The sequence below is a fragment of the Syzygium oleosum genome, unplaced genomic scaffold, assembly GCF_021117445.2.
Source record: "Syzygium oleosum isolate NSW1041296 unplaced genomic scaffold, Sole_v2.1 Sole_v2.45, whole genome shotgun sequence".
In the NCBI taxonomy this organism is placed as follows: domain Eukaryota; kingdom Viridiplantae; phylum Streptophyta; class Magnoliopsida; order Myrtales; family Myrtaceae; genus Syzygium; species Syzygium oleosum.
The window spans coordinates 1,155,168-1,180,453 of record NW_026607529.1 but is presented as its reverse complement, the minus strand read 5'-3'; the positions used below and the strand labels follow the sequence as shown (position 1 = coordinate 1,180,453).

At 36.8% G+C, this 25,286-nt stretch overlaps 1 non-coding gene and 1 pseudogene across 1 annotated transcript; one reads left to right on the top strand and one right to left on the bottom strand.

Annotated features, from left to right (window-relative positions):
• Positions 1-18,820, top strand: part of LOC115666774 (uncharacterized) — a 34,673-nt pseudogene extending 15,853 nt beyond the window's left edge.
• Positions 14,021-14,127, bottom strand: LOC115667776 (small nucleolar RNA R71). Its single transcript, XR_004004091.1, has one exon. It is a non-coding gene; the product is annotated as a small nucleolar RNA R71 (small nucleolar RNA).
• Positions 18,821-25,286: the final 6,466 nt, after the last annotated feature.

Below are 25,286 nucleotides of genomic sequence, written 5' to 3'. Positions count from 1 at the left end.
GCTGAACAGATCATGAAAGAAATTCACGAAGGTGAATGTGGACCGCACATGAATGGACATCTTCTAGTTCGAAAGATTATGAGATTGTGATATTATTGGATGACAATGGAATTAGATTGCATCCAATATGTGAGATGTTGCCATCAATGTCAGGTTTATGGAGATAAAATCAATGCACCGTCAAATGAGCTACATCAAATGTCCGAGCCATGGCCATTTTCAATGTGGGGCATTGATATGATTGGTCCAATCAACCCCAAGGCCTCAAATGGACACCGGTTCATCCTGGTTGCTATTGACTATTTCACTAAATGGATTGAAGCAAACTCCTACACAAATGTTACTGCCAAGAACGTTGCAAGATTCATCAGGCGGGACATTATTGCTAGGTATGGAGTTCCAGAAGCAATAATTACGGACAATGGCTCAAATCTAAATAACAGAATTGTAGATGATTTACTTGAGCACTTCTATGTCCGACATCTGAACTCATCTCCATATCGTCCACAAATGAATGGAGCAGTTGAAGCGGCAAATAGGAATATCAAGAAGATACTGGCCAAGACAGCCGAAAATTATCGTGATTGTCACGAAAGGTTGCCGTATGCTCTGATGACATACCGAACTTCAATTCGAACATCAACTAGAGCAACTCCATTTTCTTTGGTTTACGGAATGGAAGCAGTGCTACCTGTTGAAGTGGAAATTCCTTCATTAAGGATACTATCTCAGTTAAAGCTTTCAGAAGCTGGGTGGATTCAACAAAGGTATGAACAGCTCAACATAATTGATGAAAAAAGATTAAGAGCTATATGTCATGGACAAGCTTATCAAAGACGAGTAGCTAAATCCTTTAATCGAAAGGTAAAACCGAGGAATTTCAAAACAGAGGATTTAGTAGTGAAGAAAGTCATCTTCAACAATTCAGACCCTCGGGGCAAATTCACTCCGAATTATGAGGGTCCATACATTGTCAAGAAGGTTCTTCCCGGAGGAGCGTTGATTCTTGTAGATATGGCAGGAACAGAACTGGCCTATCCTGTAAATGCAGATGCTGTCAAGATTTTCTACCCATGAAATGAAGACGAACATTCAAGAAAAGATTCGGGTCACTTTAGAACATGTGCATATCATGCATATCGTGCATGTCATACATTTCATGAATATGTTTATCTGTTTTGCAAAAGAAAGCAAGTTTGAATCTGAACCAGTTGACAATTTTAGAATTCCCAATGGAGTTATCAAATGGTAGAGGGAAGTATCATTTCCCAATTCTATTTTCCATTGATATCCTCTAATGTGCTTTCCTTTTTACCATCCCCAGAGGGATAAAGAAATGGAGCAACAACAGAAGAATCCCCAGTGTAACCAAAGCAAAAGCATGCAAACAAGAGGGATCTTGATAAATTGATCAGACGGGTATCCCTAAATCATGAAGGCATGTGAGGTTACCTTTCTAAGAGAAAAAGTCAAACCTTTTCTTCCCCAAGCGGAATGACATTAAGGCTAAGCAAAGGAAAATACTTCAAAAATGTTTCAATCAAAGATTTTGAAACACGCTTTCTTTGAAAATGCAATAAGCATCAAAGTTCCCTAAAAGGGATAATTTGACAAAAGGCTTTAAAAAATTTCATAGAAAAAGTTTGGATCAAATCAAATGGAAAGACCTTCAAATGATGAAAGGTAAGCCATATCCAAACACGTTCCCTACACACTCAAAGTCAAAGTGTTGAACTGAGTAAGAAAAACTCATCCGAAGGAAATAGAGGATATTCACAATGATTACATGGATTGAAATGATGAAAGGCAATCATTTCACTATCCCAAACACATGCTTATCCCTTACAAACCAAATTTGAGCCAAAACAGTGGAGAAGTTTTTTCCAAAACAACCATGTTAAGAACCACCCTACATTGGGGCAAATCAGGAGGCTTGTGGATTGACAGCTATGGAGAATAGGATCAAGAAGGATTTTATTGCATACTCTTGCATCAATCTTTCTGAGATAACTTCACATGAAGTCATATGGAAGCTCAAAACATCCCCAAGAGGAAGAAGAGCACTTCATTTCTTATACCCAAACACATTACCTTTGGCAAAGCCCAATTGAGCCTAAATATTCATTTCAGAACCCCAAGTTGGTGATCATCTCTTCGCATTGGAGCATGAGCATATGATCCACTTTAATAAATAAAAAACAAAAGGGCAGAACACAGAGTCGTTAGAATGTAAAAAGATCAAGGACAAAGGAGTCTGGGGCATGAAAAAGCAGTGTACTTGGTAAAAGCAAGGCCAATGCCCAGAAAAATGAGCAAAAGAAAAGAAAGAAAAACATTCAAAAGAAAAAATGACAAAAGTCAAGTCAAAAGTGAAGCAAAAGTTGTGAAAAATCAAAAGTCACAACAAATCAGTGATTGAAAAGATCTCGATGAAAGTTTAGGAGACTCTTGTGTTCATGATAAGAAAAGATCCCCAGTGGGCAAAGAAAAAGGATGGTGATGCCAAGAAGATCACCAGTTTCACAAAAACCCTGAATTAAAAAACAATTGAGCCTTTTGAGCCTACCCAATACCAACATTACAACCTCTCCCTAAAGACTCTTCAGATTGGGATGTTGAGAGTGAAAATATGATTTCATGACAGAAGCCATCACTTAAAGAAGTGTGTGCAATATTGTCTTATCTTATCCTTCAGGTTCTTAACTTGAAGACCCGAAGTGAGTTGAGAGATGATAAGATCCTTTTCTTGGCCTCAGAATGCCTATCCTTTGAATAACCATTAACCAAGCCAACATTACAGTCCTTTGAAAGACCTTATCGGATCAATCAGATTGTATACATTGCGAACATCTCTGAACACCTAATGATTGGTTAAGAAAGATGAATTGAGGGTTTTAAGATGATACCCATTCCAGCCAGTGAAGAAAAGACCAAATTCATAGATCGAGACAAATCCTTTCTAATGAAGGTCTTCTAAATGATCGTTCAAAACATTTCTCGAAAGATTTCGAGTTATTTGCTTAAATACTTTCTTTAAAAGGAAATTTGATTGTCAAAATGCATTGACATGAAGAATGCTGTTTTTAAAGCCAAGTTTCAAAAGTTTTTGGTTAATTAGAAACCAGGTTTTCAAAAAGTTTGTCGTAATCTTAAAAACCACGTTTCAAAATAGTTTTTGGTTAGCTAAAAAATCATACAAAAGTTTCGTGAAATTATCCTTAAGATCACATTTTTTTAAACAGATATTCTAAAGAAAATTGCACTTCGTAGCCTCTGAGTGATGATTCTCTTAAGTGATCACGATTTTACAGCTTTGAATATGGTGATTTTTACAGTTTTCTCAAGTGATCGCAGGATTGTAGCTTCGGAGTTATCACCCTCCGAGTGTTCGCAACCTGTAGCCTTGGATAACTTTTTTGGCCCAAAGCATGGTCTCATCCAAAGACCTAATGGCAAGGAGTCACTAGGCAAAACAGATATTCTAAAGCAAATTGCACTTCGTAGCCTCTGAGTGATGATTCTCATGAGTGATCGCGATTTTGCAGCTTTGAATATGGTGATTTTTATAGTTTTCTCAAGTGATCGTAGGATTGTAGCTTCGGAGCTATCACCCTCCGAGTGTTCGCAACCTGTAGCCTTGGATAACTTTTTTGGCCCAAAGCACGGCCTCATCCAAAGACCTAATGGCAAGGAGCCACTAGGCAAAACAGATATTCTAAAGCAAATTGCACTTCGTAGCCTCTGAGCGATGATTCTCATGAGTGATCGCGATTTTGCAGCTTTGAATATGGTGATTTTTTACAGTTTTCTCAAGTGATCGCAGGATTGTAGCTTCGGAGATATCACCCTCCGAGTGTTCGCAACCTATAGCCTTGGATAACTTTTTTGGCCCATAGAATGGCCTCTTCATGGTGATTTTTATGGTCTTGCCAAGTGTTCGCAGGTTTGTAGCTTCAGAGCCATCACCCTCCGAGTGTTCGCAACCTGTAGCGTTGGATAACTTTTTGGGCCTAAAGCATGGCCTCGTTATAGTTCTTCTAAGTGATCGCGAATTTGTAGCCTCGGAGAATTGACCCTCCGTAAGTGATCACAAACCGTAGCTTCAGAAAACTATTACAAAAGTCCTACCGGTGAGGAACCACTAGGCAAATCCCAAAGTCCTATTTGACAATGAGTCATTAGGCAAAATCATCAAAATCCTGGGATAAGGAATCCTAGGTATTCATGTTTCATGAAGTTCCAACTCAATCCATCATAATCATCAACATCATTCACTCATACTTTGAAAGTGATCAGCCAAGAAATGCTCTCAAACATGTAAGTTTCTCTCCCTCAATCATCAAGAACTTTTCCAGCATGTTCAAAAGAAAACCTTTGGATTAGATCTTGGATTTCGAAGCAAGATTCCTGAATTAGCTGTTGTGAAACTATCATTTGTCATTTTAGTTGAGTCAATTTGAGTTCAGGTGTCATCTTGTCTTTGAGATCAACCTCTAACGAGCTCAATCTCAAAGAGGGGCAGCTATTGACACCTAATTTTTAGCTCATTTTTCAAATTTTTCAAAAATCTCAAAAATAGGATTAGGAACCTTGGCCAAGCCTAGAAACCCAGTTCTAAACCAAAAATATTTTTTTTTAGAATTTTCCTGAATTTTTCCTTAATTTCTTTTAATCAAAACAAAGAAGAAAATCAAGAAAAATAGCAAATGGAATCCAAAAATTCCATAAAAATAGTCATTAGTCTTATTTAAAATTAAATTTCATTAATACAGCATCAATTTTGAAAAATGTCAATTGGGTATGTTTTTTTCCAAAATTGGACAAAATCAAACCCAAATTAAGCCAAAAATTCAATTAGATCATTTCTAGTCATTTTTAGGTCATTGTGTCTTCACAACAAATGATCCTGGGACCTTGAATTTCATAATGGTCAATCCAATTGTACAGTTTGCAAAAAATTCAAAAATCCCCGGAAATTAATTGAAAATTAAGGATTTTGAGCCAAAATTGCAAATCATGTCCAATTCGAAATTGTTGAATCATGAGACCATCATTTCTAGGGTTAATCAGACCTGGGTAATTCAATTTTGGCATCGGTTTTGCCTAATCAGGTCATCAGGACATCGAATTGAGCAAAATCCGGATAACCCAGATATGAAATTTGGAAAATTTTGGACATGGTTATATCAAAAATTGGGGAAAAACACATTTTTAGGTTCAAAATGTAATGGCAAATTCAATTTTGGGGTCAAATTTCGAAAATTCGCACAAAATCGGGATTAATTTGCATTTTTGGTCAAAACCGGAACTGCCGGGTTGGGCGGGTCGACCCAACCCGACCCGAACAGTGCATCTTCTTCGCCCGACTCACCCAACTTGTGATAAAACCCAGAAACCGACTCAAACCAAGAACTTTACCGATCATTTCCAGTTAATTCAGCACGTTTTAATCGATTGTGTCAGCTGGAAAATATCCAGCTGGCACAATATGATCATCCCCAACCGATTACAAGTCGGTTCTAACTGAATTTGGGCGGGAATTAATCAACAAAAAATGAGAAAAACTAACGGGGGAAGGGAGGAAGGTGTTCGACGAAATTCCGAAGAGGGAGAAGAGAGAGAAAGGGAGAGAAATAGTGCGAAATCTAGAGAGAGAGAGAGAGGAGTGAAGATCCCCAGGTCGAGTGATCGGCGCAGGTCGATTGAACGGCACCGGCAAATCGACCGTCTAGGGAGGATCTCCTCCTCGGGCGAACTAGAACAGAGCTGGTCCGGAAGGCCTGAAAACGAAGCTCGGTCGGCGCATCCAGACCAGTTCCGGCGAAGCTACGGCCACCGAAATGAAGATCAAGTGTCAAGGAACAACACTGCAGGCGTGGATCACTTCAACAATTTCGTTTAATCATTGGACGAAGAAGGTAAATATCGTTCACGGTCATTGTTTTCCAGAAATTCCAGAATAGTGTTTTGGATTGTTTGTGCATGTTTTTCTATGGGTTTACTATATTAGGTGCCTAAAATGTGTTCTAACCAGGTTTTACTTTGTTTGATTGCATTTTTGATTGAAAAATATGCATAAACCACCTCGGTCGCCCATTAAACCACGTCGCCGGAGCTCGGGAACCTTCGCCGGAGTTTTCTTCTGGCCCTAGGCTATCCAAGTCAGTGATTTCCAACATTTGTTTGATGTTTTGAGTATTGTTTTGAATCGGTTTAGACGGCTAGGGCGATTTGAATGGTGATTTGAAATATGAAAATGTTGTTTAGGTTAGAGATGGTTTAGGTTTTTCCGATCGGTTTTCGCCCGCCGACGAACGTTCGACGGCGATCTAATAAGACTAAGTTGATAATAGAACATGTGGACTTGATGATGGTGCAAGTGGAACTGCGAAATAGTCGCCGGAAGGTCGCCGGCGGTGAGCCCGAACCGGTGGCCTCGAAAACATTAAATACATATCCATGCACACCACCCATTCGTAAAAATGCCCCAATGATGAAGGCCAAAAACAGTGCCGTTTTGGCACCGTGCCTGCCGGAGACGATGATTGGCGACCGGCGCCGGCGACACCCGGTTCGGCCAAGCCGAACCGGGTTGAACCGGGCCGGTCTGATTCGTTTTCCCCGGCAGGAAAATTCAAAAAAATAAAAAAAATCAGAAAGTTCTAAAAAAATAATAAATCACGAAAATCATAAAAAAAATTAGAAATTTTTTTAGAAAATCAGAAAATTCGAAAAATTCCAAAAAATGAAAAATAAAAAAATTAGAAAATTCATAAAAAATAAAAAAATTCAGAAAATTGAAAAAAAATAAAAAATAAAAAAATTAGAAAATTCAAATAAAAAATTTTGAAAAAAAATTGGAAAATCAATAAAAATTGAAAAATTGGAAAATTCATAAAAATTTTCAGAAAACCATAAAAACATCAATTCTCGGTTTAAAAATTTTTTCGAAAAAAAAAATTCTATAATTCAAAAAATTTGAAACTTCACAGAAAGGTCCAAAATCATCGTGGCCAGCCATAAAAAGTGAAATTTGAATTTTTGGAAGTGCCCAAATGGCATTTAAAATTTTTTTTGAAAATCCACAGAATGATTCAAAATCATCATGGCCAGCCATAAAAAGTGAAATTTGAATTTTCGGAAGTGCCTAAGTGGCATTTTTAGAAAATCCCAAATTCAGGGGTTATAACCCCTAAAAAAACCCTAAAACTCTAAAACTCTAAAATGTGTAAATCATGAAATGAACAAGCTATTAGAGCTTCATTAGGGTTTGGGTTGTCTTGATTGATTTTCGTTTTAGAGACCACTTACGATTGATTGACTTGATTGATTTTGATTGTGCTCTTAATACTTGTTTGGTCTTTCCTGCGATTAGAACGGATAGGATTAGCGGGTAAGCCTCGGAAATTCGCATGACACGTTAGACATCATATCGTTCTTAGGTACCGAAAGGGCATTAGGGATCTCAATTTGGGATCAATAACGTAACCAAGTCCCCGTACTTAGAATCTCTGGTTCGTAGAATCGTGGTATTTCTCCCGTACCTCGATTAGGTTTCTGGTCTACCTACCAATAATGACTAGTGGCGACTCCAAAATCACAAATTTAGAAATCACCTTCCACTGTCACGTGAGGTATGGTCTGGGAGAGACCCTTATACGGAAATACCTCCTTAGCGCGCAAATCTCGAAAAAAAAAACCTCAAAAAAGCGCGGCGCGACAGTGAGCTGCCGAGAAAGAGTGAGTGAGAGGTGAGAGTGAAAGTGAGAAAATGGGGAGAGAGAGAGAGAGAGAGAGAGAGAGAGAGAGAGAGTGGTCTGCCGAAAATAATGGGGAGAGGATGAGTTACAAGCAAGCTTCATCATTAACCCCAAAGAAGAGTGTCATGCAAGCTTTGTCATATTGCATGAAGCCTTATTGGTTGAGGGGAAATCAAGCATGATTATACCCAAAAATTGACTTAAATTTTCATGCAAAATTTATTCTAGGTGGCCCGCTGCACGTAAGGTATTAGGGGCACAAATTTTGTGTCCTAAAATATCCAATTTAAGTGCACCTGATATCCACATAAGATATACATTAATGGCCATTATCCCTAATCATCTTAAATAATCACTATACATGTACATTGTGTACATATATAGTCGAAAATAAGCCTTTTCAATTGTCCAATGATTTTCCAAAATCTTCGGATCGCAATTATACCAAGTGCGTATTTACCGAAATTCCTTAAGTGTTTTGACAATTGTATAATCAAACCATGGCCATCACTAATCAGTTATGCGGATTTTGGGATGTCACACCGGTTGTACCGTGAGATGGGGGTGGATGTTGTATAATGCCTGTGGCTAGCAAACTGTGGAAGTCCGGCCAGTAAACCAGAAGTGACCTGCATAGGCGGGCTAGCAAACCAGTTGAACCGGGAGATGGGGGTGGACATGATGACACGACGAGATTGAGAAATGAAACGTATGATGCATCAAATGCATGCCGGTGTTGCACATGTGAACATGAATGTGGCATTATAAGAGTTGCTTACTGGCATTGAATATATAGCCATTGAATGTTGCATTTGAATTGTGGCTTGTGCTCATCCTAGTATGCTTGATGTTTTTATGCTAGATTTGTCTTAGGAATCGAGTGTTAAATTGATCGATTGGTTTATAACTAGTTATTTCTCTCGTTGAGCATTAGCTCACTCCTGTTGTTTTTACATATCCTTAGTCATGCCTCATATTCCCGTGTCTCCTATTTCTCATTATGGCGCGCCTGTAGACTTCAAGGGTGAACTGTATGAGTTTACGGCTCCTGCTTTTCTTTCGGTGGTGTTTGTGAGATACACCGTGACTCTTTGGGTGGATATCAGTTTACCGCATGGTCATATACCGTATTGTTTGGTCTCGATAGTTGTTTTGGTGGGTGAACGACTTGTGGGGCCGATCCCGTATCCGGACGATAGCAATAGCGATGAGGGAGGTGACGGCGAGGAGTAGTTGCTAGGGGATGGTGTAGTACGTATGGAGAAAACGACTTTTGAATTGCCACAGTCGTAACTTTTTAGCTTGAACTATGAGGTTGGGTGATGGCGGTTAGTGATAGGTGTGGGGCGTCACATAGTGGTGGTTAGGGAGTAATGCATCTTTTTTATCCTCTCAGACTAGGTTTCTTTTGTTGATATTGTCCGATCACCCGATGTATGTAAATAAGACTAATGAAATGGATATGTGATGTTCCTCTTCAATTAGAAATAATGTGTTTGTTTGTACTTAATTCATGTTATAAATGCTTACATATAATCACTATCTTCCTCAATCTTCGTCAATTGTCTAGCTTTTTCCTCATCCTTGAGAGGTATATTTATTTCGGAGTGTATTCAAGATTGATTACAACGGGTGTGATCACAGGGACATCTTTGGCTATTCATTTGTCACTATGATCATTAACTTGCGGTTTGAGTGGCATAGTAGGCATAGGCGGCACCTCATGTGTAGGATGTGAAGCAGGAGCTTTCATTTCTGCCAGCATGGCGGCTATTTGGGCGAGTTGATTCACGACATTAGTGAGTTGAGTATTAGCATCCTCTTGATTCATTCTAGCTTGAGAATAGGTCCTTACACATGATCATCCTCGTTCCATTGTTTACTACCTTGATTAATAAAAAATGAAAAAGAAATCAAGTTAGTATACGGAAAAAAGAAATGAAAAGAATTGAAAGAAAATATAAATGATTTCTTATCAAAATTTCTTTGCAAGAAATTATACAATTGAAAGGGTAACAACGATGATTAAACAAGATGCCCCATCTATATTCCATTGGGATCTCAGAAAAACACATAAAAGGGAAATTTCACTAATCACATCAAAATTTATGAAACAAGACTCCTATACATCAATCTAAAACCAAAAAAATGATATTACATCATCACTAAGAATGTGTAAAAGGAAACCCTATACATTAAGTCTTAAAAATCAAGATTCCATGTGATAACTCTATAAAAATAGAGTTATTTTATCTACTCTAGGCAATAAATAATGCAATATTTATTAGAATATATTTGGATTTCCTTTTATTTACTTAATTTTTCCTTGTCAATTTTTATTTGTTCTCAATTATATTTTGATCAGTTAGATAAATTTTAGAATTAGTCCATTTTTAATATTTAATTGGTTTATTATCATCAATCTCTGTGGGACGATACTCTTCTCATCATTATATTACTTGTTCAACACGTTCGTTGACACGTGCAGAATTTTACGAACAAGTTTTTGGCTAACAACCCCCTCCATGACTTCCTTCCATAATTGCTCGAAATCACAATTCAAAGACAAACAAAAATTTCATCCAAACATTGAAATAGATTCATAAGTTAAAACCAATTCTAACTATGTGATCCAAGTGTGTGTGTGAGTCCTCATCTTTTCGAATTATATGCAATCCAGATAAGTTCACATTGGTATGCAACCTCTCAAAAACTCTTTATAATTATAACCAAATCTCATAGGTTTGCTTTTCATTCCTCTCTCCACTAATGTAAGCTAATCATCCAACCAAAAATCAATAGGACTTTCCTCAGGTTGTAATGTAAGGCTGGGCTAACGGTGAGATAATGGTAAATTTAAGCTCAAATCACCCATGAACACATTGATTTCTAGGATCTAATTGGAGCATATGCCACTATCCTCAATTTCACATCTTCAAAATAATCTTTCTGCCACCACGTATCATCATGCTTTCTCTTTTTTTTTTTCTTTTTTTTTCATTTTTTTTTCTCTTTTTTTTTTTTCATTGCTTTATGGTGGAGTTCCTCCCTAAGTCCCTCCTAATATAACGTGAACATTCCCAACCCATTGAGTATCCGAAAGGCTCACTCAATTGAAAGTTGGATAGGGAACCATAAAAGCAATTTTTTTTTTGTTTTTTTTTTGCATTCCTTGTTGTGAATTTTTGCGATTCTTAGGAAAATTTAAATTTTGTTCAAACTTGCGAATGATATGTGAGTTAATTTTGATTCTGATGATGTCGATCCACTTACTGAGCACTAGAAGTCCTTAATTTTTGAGTAGTGTGTACATCTAGAGAACATTCACGTGAAGTATGTGCTTTTCTTAGATCTCACCCAAATCTTAGAATTTGTTTGATTTTCTCTTGAGGCGAAATCCTAGGCTACATCTAACTGAGAAAATGATTTAGGCAATTTTTGGATCGATTGAGCCTTTCAAGCCAACCCTGTTTATTTATCCATAGTCACCCCCGTTGAGCCTTAATTATTATCCAATCTTTTATTGGCACCCGCATTTTTTTAGCTTACCTTTTGCCAAATTATATCATTGTCCCACGCCCCATGAACATGTTAATTTTTTAGGATAAAAGTTTATTTGGGAGGAAGGGTGGAGCATGGAAATAATTTGATTGCTATGGTTGTTTGAAAAAAAAAAGAAAAAAAATTGCTTTTATGGTTCCCTATCCAACTTTCAATTGAGTGAGCCTTTCGGATACTCAATGGGTTGGGAATGTTCACGTTATATTAGGAGGGACTTAGGGAGGAACTCCACCATAAAGCAATGAAAAAAAAAAAGAGAAAAAAAAATGAAAAAAAAAATGAAAAAAAAAAAGAGAAAGCATGATGATACGTGGTGGCAGAAAGATTATTTTGAAGATGTGAAATTGAGGATAGTGGCATATGCTCCAATTAGATCCTAGAAATCAATGTGTTCATGGGTGATTTGAGCTTAAATTTACCATTATCTCACCGTTAGCCCAGCCTTACATTACAACCTGAGGAAAGTCCTATTGATTTTTGGTTGGATGATTAGCTTACATTAGTGGAGAGAGGAATGAAAAGCAAACCTATGAGATTTGGTTATAATTATAAAGAGTTTTTGAGAGGTTGCATACCAATGTGAACTTATCTGGATTGCATATAATTCGAAAAGATGAGGACTCACACACACACTTGGATCACATAGTTAGAATTGGTTTTAACTTATGAATCTATTTCAATGTTTGGATGAAATTTTTGTTTGTCTTTGAATTGTGATTTCGAGCAATTATGGAAGGAAGTCATGGAGGGGGTTGTTAGCTTAAGTATGTCTTATATCTTGCTTTTGCTCGAGGACTAGCAAAATGTTAAGTTTGGGGGTTTGATAACTCTATAAAAATAGAGTTATTTTATCTACTCTAGGCAATAAATAATGCAATATTTGTTAGAATATATTTGGATTTCCTTTTATTTACTTAATTTTTCCTTGTTTATGCAGAATATTGAGATATGGAGAAAATAAGGAAAATATGGCAAAAAGAAGGAAAGGAATATGCAACCCAGAGAAGAGTTAGAAGGTGGATATCACATTGGGAATTCTGCGATTTATTCCCTAATTTTATACGAAAAAGAAGCAATTGCCTTGTGAGAGGAGTCTTGGATGTTATCATATAAATATGATAACTTGGGGGAACACGGAGTTTTTTTTTTAGATCGTTTTTTGTTTTCAGTGTTCTGAGAGTTTTTCAAGTATTTTGAAGAGAAGACAAAAGTGGTGACAGAATTCTTGTTCTTTGATTCAAGATGTTTGGTTTAATTTATATTTTCGTTTTTTCTTCTATTATGTTCTAATTTTCTTTGTTAGAGCTACGATGTAGCCTAACCATGATGATATGAATTTCATGCTTTTTATGCTTTGCAAGTAATTTCATTCATGTGAGTTATATATTATTGTGCTTAATGCGTTTAAGTGATTGGCCACCACTTGAATGATCCGATGTGCATGTTTGAGACTGAGAAGTAATAATATGCAATCACTCCTTATAATATATAACCATGCATTAAATGTGGATAGAAATATACCATGTTATTTGTGTAGCTTTCGGTGATAAGGTGGTCCAAAAGATTCATTGTAAACCGGGAATATTCACAGATTTTAATGCGCTTATGTTTATTTAAATTCACATAGAAATATAGTGAATTGATAAACTGAGTAGGTTTGCTATACCTAGAGATAGGATAGTAAATAGACTAGGGAATTCCGCTATCACATGTTTGATATTGTTCTTGTATGCATAATGATCCGAAATTCATATCTAGTGGTTATGGTGAAATCGGATGCTCTAACATATTTTACCTGATTGATTATCTGCCTTTAGTTTATAAAATTTCGTTTTTTAAAAATTGTCAATTTTTATTTGTTCTCAATTATATTTTGATCAGTTAGATAAATTTTAGAATTAGTCCATTTTTAATATTTAATTGGTTTATTATCATCAATCTCTGTGGGACGATACTCTTCTCATCATTATATTACTTGTTCAACACGTTCGTTGACACGTGCAGAATTTTACGAACAAGTTTTTGGCGCCGTTGCTGGGGATTGATTTGATAATTATCAATTAATATTAATGCCGAGCAATTCTTGGTTTAGTCTAACATTATTTTTTTATTTTTTTTATTTTAATTTTATTAGTTTGATTTTACAGAAAAAAAAAAGAAGAAAGAGGAATTCGACTCTGTACAAGAATTGGGTGGAATATTGCATGACTTGAAGCCAACAGGGAGAACTTGAGAAGTTTGATCCTGAAATTGAGCGCACTTTTCTAAGGCGACGACGAGAGCAAAACAACAACACCATGGCTGAAAACCAACAGGGAGAAGAAAATCCAAGGAGGACTTTGAAGGATTATGCTGCACCTACGGTCCAAGGATCAACATCAGGCATTAGGAGGCCAACCATACAAGCTAACAATTTCGAAATTAAGCCTTCCCTAATTCAGATGCTTCAAAACGCACTCCAATTCAATGGATTGCCGAATGATGATCCTAATATCCATTTAGATGCTTTTCTTGAAATTTATGACACTATAAAATATAATGGCATTACTGATGATGCTATTAGATTGAGATTATTCCCTTTTTCCTTGCGTGATAAAGCTAAGACGTGGTTAACTTCTCTTCCTGCAGGATCTATCACGACTTGGAATGACATGGCTAAAAAATTCCTTAGTAAGTACTTTCCTCCTGCTAAGTCTGCCAAGATGCGTAACGATATTACTTCTTTTGTACAGATGGATGGTGAATCTCTGTACGAAGCTTGGGAGAGGTTTAAAGAACTACTAAGGCGTTGTCCGCATCATGGCCTACCAGTTTGGATGCAAGTGCATACATTCTATAATGGAGTGATGCCGAATTTGAGGTCTACCATTGATGCCACAGCTGGAGGGACGTTGAACAATAAATCGCCTGAGGAAGCCTTTGATCTTTTGGAGGAGATGGCGGCTAATAGCTACCAATGGCCGATTGAGAGGCTATCTGCTAGAAAGTCGAGTGGAATTCATGAAGTCGGTGTCAATACTACCATTGCCGCAGAGTTTGCTGCTTTAAACAAAAAGATCGACTCAGCATTGAAGATTCAAGGCCCGACTTGTGAATTTTGCAATGGAAGCCATGCTAGCACCGAATGTCAGGTAGGTAATCCTTTCACACATCCTCCTGAAAATACTAACTTTGTTGGAAATTTTAGCAGGCCTCCCCAGAATAATCCATATTCAAACACCTATAATCCTGGATGGCGAAACCACCCGAATTTCTCCTGGAGCAACCAAAATCAGCAAGGGCCGAGACCACCACCACCATCATTTAGGCCGCCTGAGGAGAAACAACACAATCACCTTGAGGAGATGGTTACTAAGCTAGCTCAAACAACTCAAGACTTCATTAAAAGTGCTGATGTGAGGTTCCAAAATCAGGAGGCATCCATTCGAAATCTGGAGAAGCAGGTTGGCCAGTTAGCTAACCATTTGTCTGAAAAACCGTATGGTACCCTTCCGAGCAACACTGAGAAGAATCCAGTTGAGAATGCAAAAGCAATCACCTTGAGGAGTGGAAAAGAAGTTAGCAGAAATTTGTCTAATGAAGCAGCAAGAAAGAAGAAAGAAATCGAACCACCCGGAGCCGACGCACCCGAAATTGAACCCTCCAAAGCTGATCCACCTCGAAGCAAGTTATTTCCAGATAATCCAAAGCCATATGTGCCACCAGTTCCATACCCGGAAAGACTTCAGCAACACAAAATAGATAAGCAGTTTTCTAAATTCCTTGATGTTTTTAAGAAATTGCACATTAATATTCCTTTTGCAGATGCCTTAGCCCAGATGCCTAGTTATGCGAAATTTTTGAAGGAAATTTTGGCAAACAAACGGAAATTGGAAGATTATGAGACTGTGAAGCTTAATGAGGAATGTTCAGCTATTTTGCAGAATAAGTTACCACCAAAGTTGAAAGATCCAGGGAGTTTTACTATTCCTTGTACTATTGGTAATTCTTATTTTGATAAGGCATTGTGTGATTTAGGTGCAAGTATTAATCTAATGCCTTATTCTGTTTTTAGGAAATTAGGTTTGGGGGAAGCAAAAGCTACCACCGTATCTCTTCAGTTAGCCGATCGATCGATCAAATACCCAAGAGGCATAGTGGAGGATGTTCTAGTTAAGGTTGACAAGTTTATTTTTCCTGCAGATTTCATTGTCTTAGAGATGGAGGAGGATTTCGAGGTCCCGATCATCCTAGGCCGACCTTTTCTAGCAACAGGGAGAGCTCTAATTGATGTGCAACAAGGAAAATTAATTCTTAGAGTTCAAGATGACCGAGTCACCTTTGATGTGTTCAAAGCCATGAAATATCCTGCTGAGCCGAATGAATGTTTGAGAGTCGATGCAGTTGATAGGCTTGTGGAATCAATTTTTAGTAAAGCCACAATTGAAGACTCGTTGGAGGCATGCTTGGTTTGGCCAAGCAAAGAAGAAGCCAAAGCTATAGAGGTCGAGCAGTACACGAAATTTTTGGAAGCAAATCCACCTCTTCCGAGATTTAGACCACCGAAATTCGAAGAATTGGGATCGAATTTGAAGAAATCGAAACCCTCTATTGAAGAACCACCAATTCTAGAACTCAAATCTTTACCATCTCATCTTAAATATGCTTTTCTTGATGGAGTGTCCTCTCTTCCAGTAATTATTTCTTCTTCTTTGACAGGTGTGATGGAGGAAAAGTTACTCCGAGTCCTGAGAGATCATAAAGGAGCAATAGGATGGACCATTGCAGATATTAAAGGAATAAGCCCCTCGATATGCATGCATAAAATATTGATGGAAGAGCAATTCAAACCGATCATCCAACCCTAAAGGAGGCTCAATCCAAAAATGCAGGAGGTGGTGAAGGCTGAGGTAATTAAGCTACTTGATGCAGGGATCATCTATCCTATCTCTGACAGTGCTTGGGTAAGTCCTGTGCAAGTTGTTCAAAAAAAAGGAGGTATGACTGTTCAACCTAATGATGATAATGAATTGATTCCTACTAGAACAGTTACTGGATGGCGTGTTTGCATGGATTATAGAAAATTGAATGATGCCACCCGTAAAGATCACTTTCCTTTGCCTTTTATTGATCAATTATTGGAGAGACTTGCAGGGCATGAGTTTTACTGCTTTTTAGATGGATATTCTGGTTATAATCAAATCCCTATTGCACCTGAGGATCAAGAAAAAAACTACTTTTACTTGTCCCTATGGCACTTTTGCCTATAGGAGGATGCCTTTTGGTCTTTGTAATGCGCCTGCTACTTTTCAAAGATGCATGATGGCTATTTTTTCTGACATGATGGAAAAATATATTGAGATATTTATGGATGATTTTTCTGTTTTTGGCTCATCTTTTGATTCATGCTTGAATAATTTAGCTTTGGTGTTACAAAGATGTGAGGAGACTAACCTTGTCTTGAATTGGGAGAAGTGTCACTTTATGGTGCAGGAAGGGATTGTGCTAGGCCATAAGATCTCTATAAGAGGAATTGAGGTGGACCGAGCTAAGATTGAAGTTATTTCAAAACTGCCGCCTCCTACCTCTGTGAAGCTTGTTCGAGGATTTTTAGGACATGCAGGATTTTATAGGCGTTTCATTAAAGATTTTTCTAAGATTGCTAGACCCCTTTCTAAATTGTTGGAAAAAGATTCTAAATTTGACTTCTCTGATGATTGTTTGCAGGCATTCAACACATTGAAGGAGAAGTTAATTTCGGCCCCTATCATGACTGCGCCTACTTGGGATTTGCCTTTCGAGTTGATGTGTGACGCTAGTGACTCGGCTGTTGGAGCCGTACTTGGACAAAGAAAGGATGGAATTTTTCGAACCATATACTATGCAAGCCGCACCCTGTCTGGAGCTCAATTGAATTATGCCACAACTGAAAAGGAGCTTTTGGCGGTAGTGTTTGCTTTTGATAAATTTCGCTCTTATTTGATTGGTTCCAAAGTCATTGTTTATACTGACCACTCTGCTCTTAAGTATTTGCTTGAAAAGAAAGATTCAAAACCTAGGTTGATTAGGTGGATCTTACTGCTGCAAGAGTTTGACTTGGAAATCAAAGACAAGAAAGGGAAAGAAAACTTAGTGGCCGACCATCTCTCTAGATTGCCGAATGCCCCTGTGGAAGAAAGACCAATCCTAGATGAATTTCCTGATGAGGCACTTTTCTCTGTCAAAACCGAAACCCCTTGGTATGCTGATTATGTTAATTTCTTGGTAAGTAAGGTTCTCCCTTCTGAATTGACTTATCAACAAAGGAAGAAATTCTTTTCTGATGTTAAACACTATTTTTGGGAGGATCCTTTCTTGTTTAAGGTATGTGCTGATCAAGTTATTAGGCGATGTGTTCCCAATGAAGAAATACCTAACATTCTTTTTCATTGCCATGATGGACAGGCAGGTGGTCACTTCGGTGCCTCCAAGACTGCAGCTAAGGTTTTACAATCTGGATTTTATTGGCCCACACTTTTTAAAGATGCTTACTCCTTTGTAGCTTCATGTGACCGGTGTCAGAGAACTGGAAATATTTCTAGAAAAAATGAGATGCCTTTAAACAACATTATTGTGTGTGAATTATTTGATGTTTGGGGTATTGATTTCATGGGACCCTTTACATCTTCTTATGGTAATTTATACATTTTAGTGGCTGTGGAGTATGTGTCTAAGTGGGTAGAAGCTGTAGCATTGCCAAAAAATGATGCTAAGGCTATTGTCAAATTCTTGAAGAAAAATATTTTTACGCGATTTGGCACTCCTAAGGCAATCATAAGTTTGGGGGGACACACTTTTGCAACAAACAGTTTGAAGCACTTTTGAGTAAGTATGGAGTCACACATAAGGTTGCAACCCCTTATCATCCTCAGACTAGTGGTCAAGTAGAGGTTTCAAATAGGGAAATCAAGAGAATTTTAGAAAAAACAGTGAATGCCTCTAGGAAAGATTGGTCAATGAAACTTGATGATGCACTTTGGGCCTATAGGACAGCATTCAAAACCCCAATTGGGATGTCTCCTTTTAGGCTAGTGTTTGGGAAGGCTTGTCATCTACCGGTGGAATTAGAGCACAAAGCATATTGGGCATTGAAATTTCTGAATTTTGACATGCAGTCTGCAGGTGAAAGAAGATTGTTGCAACTAAATGAATTGGAGGAATTTCGCAATGAGGCCTATGAAAATGCTAAGATGTACAAGGAGCGTACCAAAAGATGGCATGATAAACACATATTCAGAAGAGAGTTCGAAATTGGCCAAAAAGTTTTACTTTATAACTCTCGTCTTAAACTTTTTCCAGGAAAGTTACGTTCTCGATGGTCTGGTCCTTATACAGTCACACAGGTATTTCCATACGGAGCAGTTGAAGTTGCACATGACACCGAAGGCACATTTAAGGTGAACGGTCAACGTTTGAAGCCCTACTTCGAAGGTGGTTACAACAAGCAGAAGACCACTATTGAACTTCATCCTCCAGAATAACGACATCTGAGATAGTTTGGCTTAAAACTATAAAGCAAGCGCTTCTTGGGAGGCAACCCAAGCATTTTTATTATGTTTCTTCATTAATTTTTACGTTCATTTTTTTTCAAAAAAAAAAAAACATGATTAATTTTTTTTTATCCAGGTTAATTTTCTTTTTTGAAGGATCACCTTTTTGGAGTTTAGTCATCAAGACCATCCATGGACACATCCGACAGCAAGGGGAGTTTTCTTGTTCCTATTTTTCTTTTGTTTCTTTTGTATTTCACATTGAGGACAATGCTTCATTCAAGTTTGGGGGGAGACAATTTTTGCTCAAATTTTTTTTTGCTAAATCTGAATTTGTTTTTTTTTTTTTTTTTGCATTCCTTGTTGTGAATTTTTGCGATTCTTAGGAAAATTTAAATTTTGTTCAAACTTGCGAATGATATGTGAGTTAATTTTGATTCTGATGATGTCGATCCACTTACTGAGCACTAGAAGTCCTTAATTTTTTAGTAGTGTGTACATCTAGAGAACATTCACGTGAAGTATGTGCTTTTCTTAGATCTCACCCAAATCTTAGAATTTGTTTGATTTTCTCTTGAGGCGAAATCCTAGGCTACATCTAACTGAGAAAATGATTTAGGCAATTTTTGGATCGATTGAGCCTTTCAAGCCAACCCTGTTTATTTATCCATAGTCACCCCCGTTGAGCCTTAATTATTATCCAATCTTTTATTGGCACCCGCATTTTTTTAGCTTACCTTTTGCCAAATTATATCATTGTCCCACGCCCCATGAACATGTTAATTTTTTAGGATAAAAGTTTATTTGGGAGGAAGGGTGGAGCATGGAAATAATTTGATTGCTATGGTTGTTTGAAAAAAAAAAGAAAAAAAAATTGCTTTTATGGTTCCCTATCCAACTTTCAATTGAGTGAGCCTTTCGGATACTCAATGGGTTGGGAATGTTCACGTTATATTAGGAGGGACTTAGGGAGGAACTCCACCATAAAGCAATGAAAAAAAAAGAGAGAAAAAAAAAAGAAAAAAAAAAGGAGAAAGCATGATGATACGTGGTGGCAGAAAGATTATTTTGAAGATGTGAAATTGGGGATAGTGGCATATGCTCCAATTAGATCCTAGAAATCAATGTGTTCATGGGGGATTTGAGCTTAAATTTACCATTATGTCACCGTTAGCCCAGCCTTACATTACAACCTGAGGAAAGTCCTATTGATTTTTGGTTGGATGATTAGCTTACATTAGTGGAGAGAGGAATGAAAAGCAAACCTATGAGATTTGGTTATAATTATAAAGAGTTTTTGAGAGGTTGCATACCAATGTGAACTTATCTGGATTGCATATAATTCGAAAAGATGAGGACTCACACACACACTTGGATCACATAGTTAGAATTGGTTTTAACTTATGAATCTATTTCAATGTTTGGATGAAATTTTTGTTTGTCTTTGAATTGTGATTTCGAGCAATTATGGAAGGAAGTCATGGAGGGGGTTGTTAGCTTAAGTATGTCTTATATCTTGCTTTTGCTCGAGGACTAGCAAAATGTTAAGTTTGGGGGTTTGATAACTCTATAAAAATAGAGTTATTTTATCTACTCTAGGCAATAAATAATGCAATATTTGTTAGAATATATTTGGATTTCCTTTTATTTACTTAATTTTTCCTTGTTTATGCAGAATATTGAGATATGGAGAAAATAAGGAAAATATGGCAAAAAGAAGGAAAGGAATATGCAACCCAGAGAAGAGTTAGAAGGTGGATATCACATTGGGAATTCTGCGATTTATTCCCTAATTTTATACGAAAAAGAAGCAATTGCCTTGAGAGAGGAGTCTTGGATGTTATCATATAAATATGATAACTTGGGGGAACATGGAGTTTTTTTTTAGATCGTTTTTGTTTTCAGTGTTCTGAGAGTTTTTCAAGTATTTTGAAGAGAAGACAAAAGTGGTGACAGAATTCTTGTTCTTTGATTCAAGATGTTTGGTTTAATTTATATTTTCGTTTTTTCTTCTATTATGTTCTAATTTTCTTTGTTAGAGCTACGATGTAGCCTAACCATGATGATATGAATTTCATGCTTTTTATGCTTTGCAAGTAATTTCATTCATGTGAGTTATATATTATTGTGCTTAATGCGTTTAGGTGATTGGCCACCACTTGAATGATCCGATGTGCATGTTTGAGACTGAGAAGTAATAATATGCAATTGCTCCTTATAATATATAACCATGCATTAAATGTGGATAGAAATATACCATGTTATTTGTGTAGCTTTCGGTGATAAGGTGGTCCAAAAGATTCATTGTAAACCGGGAATATTCACAGATTTTAATGCGCTTATGTTTATTTAAATTCACATAGAAATATAGTGAATTGATAAACTGAGTAGGTTTGCTATACCTAGAGATAGGATAGTAAATAGACTAGGGAATTCCGCTATCACATGTTTGATATTGTTCTTGTATGCATAATGATCCGAAATTCATATCTAGTGGTTATGGTGAAATCGGATGCTCTAACATATTTTACCTGATTGATTATCTGCCTTTAGTTTATAAAATTTCGTTTTTTAAAAATTGTCAATTTTTATTTGTTCTCAATTATATTTTGATCAGTTAGATAAATTTTAGAATTAGTCCATTTTTAATATTTAATTGGTTTATTATCATCAATCTCTGTGGGACGATACTCTTCTCATCATTATATTACTTGTTCAACACGTTCGTTGACACGTGCAGAATTTTACGAACACCATGAAAAAAGAATGAGTTAATACCATGAAAAACCCAAAACTGGTACACATGTGACAATTTTACTTCAAACTAATTTTTTGACTACTAAAAATACCAAATTGGTACACCTATAACAAATTTACCTTCAGTTTGTTTCTGTTAAATTTTACTATCAAATTTCTTTGTTAAATGACACACAACAGTTGATTGATGTATCAGTTTTATATTTTACCGTCCGTTTGTTATAGGTGTACCGGTTTGTGATTTTTTTATGTTATTAATTCAATTTTAACGGAAACTAACGGAGGGTAAATTTATCACAAATGTACCAATTTGGGGTTTTTAGCCGTCAAAATATTTGTTTGGGGTAAATTTGTCGCAGGTGTACCAGTTTGGAATTTTTGTGGTCAAAAAAATAGTTTGGAGTAAAATTGTTACGGGTGCACCAATTTGGGGTTTTTCGTGGTATTAACCCAAAAAAAATTCCCAATGAAATAAAGACAATTATCAAATGGATTCTCTCAAGGCATCAAGCGGATTCATTTGTTTTCTTGGGCCAAATGTTCCACTTCGATTAATGCTTCATCTTTTTCCCTAAGAGCTCGTGCGGCTATGGCTTGTTGTTGAGACGGCTTCTCAGGAACATTAGGGGGATCCAATTTAAGCTTGAACTCAACACAAAGACATACGTAATCCATTGGTACCTAGTGTATCTTCATTTCTCCTTCCAACTCCGACTTATCGGTCATGAGGATAGGCTTTGGATGGCATTCGTACTACATGTCAATAATGGCTTTGATCATTTCCTTTAGGTCCACGATTTGGTCCCTTTGGATGACATCATTACGATAGTCAAAACGATATAACCCCAACTTGATGGATGGTAGAATCTTTTAAAGCACTCGATATTGGTGGATCACCCTTAAAGGATAATATGACATAGATCCCGTAAGACCCAAAAGTGGAATCAGGTTGTCAGATTCGTTAGTAAGGCGCACCTCGGGAATTCCTCACTAACGAACATGCCATTGGATTTAATTGGGAATGAGATTTTTTAGAAAATTGAACCAAGTCGAAAACGACCAATATGGGAAGATTTCTTTTTTTTCTCGGAAAAACAAGATAGGATGACAATCTTTGGACCCGCCTAGGATTTTTTATGCTTAAATCGAAGTCTTTGAGGTGTGAGACCATCCAAATTTAGAGTAAACCTATTGGGGCTATAAGAGTACCACCTTTCTCTTCTTTGAACCTATTGAGTGATACAAAGGTTTCACCTAAAATCATGTTGAAAAAACTTTTGAACTACACACTTGATTGACAATGTGGACTAACAAGGGATCCATAGTCTTTTTAGTGTATGGAAAGACTATAAAATCGAAGAATGCTAAGAGAAAGACACGAGGTATTTGATTGCCCATTTCTTTTGACAAACTTAAGAAATATCGTTCTAAGAACGAGAAAGGGAGTGCATTGCAATTTCCTCTAAAGATGTCTTTGATTTGGGACATATCGACTCCAAACAATTGGCTCAAAAGAGGGATGAGATCCATGTCTATCGAAGGGATAACTAGATCAAGAGAACCAACTCTTCTAATGGCAATATCGTACTCCTCAATTGTAGAGGTCAATTCATTTCGACCAAAGACAATAGTTGATGACTTAGAGTTCCAAAAATGGGACAATGCTTTAATCATTGCTAGGTGCGGCTCCATGTACAAAAGAGAGGAGAGGTATTCAATTCTCTTTTCCACATACTCCTTATGCTTTGGCTCGAAACTTTCCCACATGCCCATGAGAGCTCTCGGTACGGGGATGATTCGGATCTCCAATATATCTATTTGTCTAAGCCTAATTAGGGCATCAAGATTAATCACCACGTATTATGAAAACAACATGACTTGGACTTTAAATGGCATACAACAAAGTGCAATAAGAAAACATCGGAACGATACATATAAACCTTACCAAAAAGAAAATGGCAATCACAAGACACATTGCATGAGAACATATGAGGTTGACGTTTAAAGGGTGGGATTCTAAAGGCTTAGGGCTCTCACCTTGACTAGATAAGAAGAGTTTAACCCTCGCTACTAACGTCGGTTGGTGCACTTCTCGCTAATCAAGATGAGCAGGATTGAGGAATGGATTACAAGTTATGCTCAAGTGAGTTCCATTTTCAATACCTCCTAATCTCCTTAATGCAATCGAGGGTTTTAGACCGCATGTTGTTTGTGCATTGTGTCGTGCTAAAGCGGGTAAACATACACTTAAATTTAAAGGAAACACCGCTTCAATATAATCACATACATTCAACCATACATTTAAACGCCACCTACAAAACAAAGGGTTTACACATACTCCACCCCTTATGTCTCTCAACCTACAAAACTATTTGACACATGGTTAGTGGACTTATCTCTTTTTCCATGTGACTTTGATATGTAATTGATCAACAACAAGTAGACTAAGTTAGATAACAACTAACAAGTTTATTATGACTTTAGTCCATTTATGTTCGTAACCAAGCCCCTAGCTGAGTTGCTAGTTTGTAGCGACCTACCCTTCGAAGGCCGCCTCGGATAAGGAGGTTTAGAGGTAATTGTTCATAAAGATGTTTTAAATGGCACATCTCAAAAGACGGCTAAAAAAGAGTCATTCTTTTATTCATTTATAAGGTCCATTAACCATGAACGTGAACTCTCCCTCAGTCCATACCTCTCGTGACACGGTATCATTTTTTATGTTTTTATCAATTAGGATTCGCCGCTAGCCTTTGTCAAGGGTCGACTAGAATATCTAATCGAAACGTGTGAATTTCGTTTTGATTTCTTATGGAACCAGAGATGTCTAGGTATGCGGACTAGGTTATGTTAGTGTTTCCACTAATACCCTTATGGTACCGCTTACTTGTTTCATTGTTACTAAATGTGATCATGTATTTGATTTTATCATTTTCATTTCGGAGTCTTAATCCACTAAGTGTTCATGCATCTTGTTTTTGTGTTTTTTCATTTAAGATTCTAAACTAAACCTATCTTAGTCTAGAAAAGAACTTAATAAACAAGTGTATGGAAAAGACAGAGTGTAAAGTAAACACCGTTGACACCTAATTTTTAGCTTATTTTTGTCATATTTTCAAAATTTCAAAATTAAGTCTAGGGATCTTGGCCAAGCCTAGAAACCTATTTCTAAACCAAAAAAATAATTTTTTAGCATTTTTCTGCATTTTTTCTTAATTTCTTTTAGTCAAAATAAGCAAGAAAATCAAGAAAAATAGTAAATGGAATCAGAAAATTCCATAAAAATAGTCATTAGTCTTCTTTTAAATCCAATTTCATAAATACATTGTCAATTTTGAAAAATCTCAATCGGGTATATGCTTTTTCCAAAATTGGACAAAATTAAACCCAAATTGAACCAAAAATGAAATTAAATTTTTTCTAGTCATTTTTAAATCATAGTTTCTTCACAACAATTGATTCTGAGACCATGAATTGCATAATGGTCAGTCCAATTGCACAATTTGACATAAAAATAAAAAATCCCCAAAATTTGATTGAAAATTAAGAATTTTGAACCCAAATTGGGAATCGTGCCCAATATGAAATTTTCGAAATGTGAGACCATCATTTCTAGGGTTAATCAGACGTGGGTAATTCAATTTTGGCATCAATTTTGCCTAATCAGGTCATTAGGACATAAAATTGAACAAAACCCTAT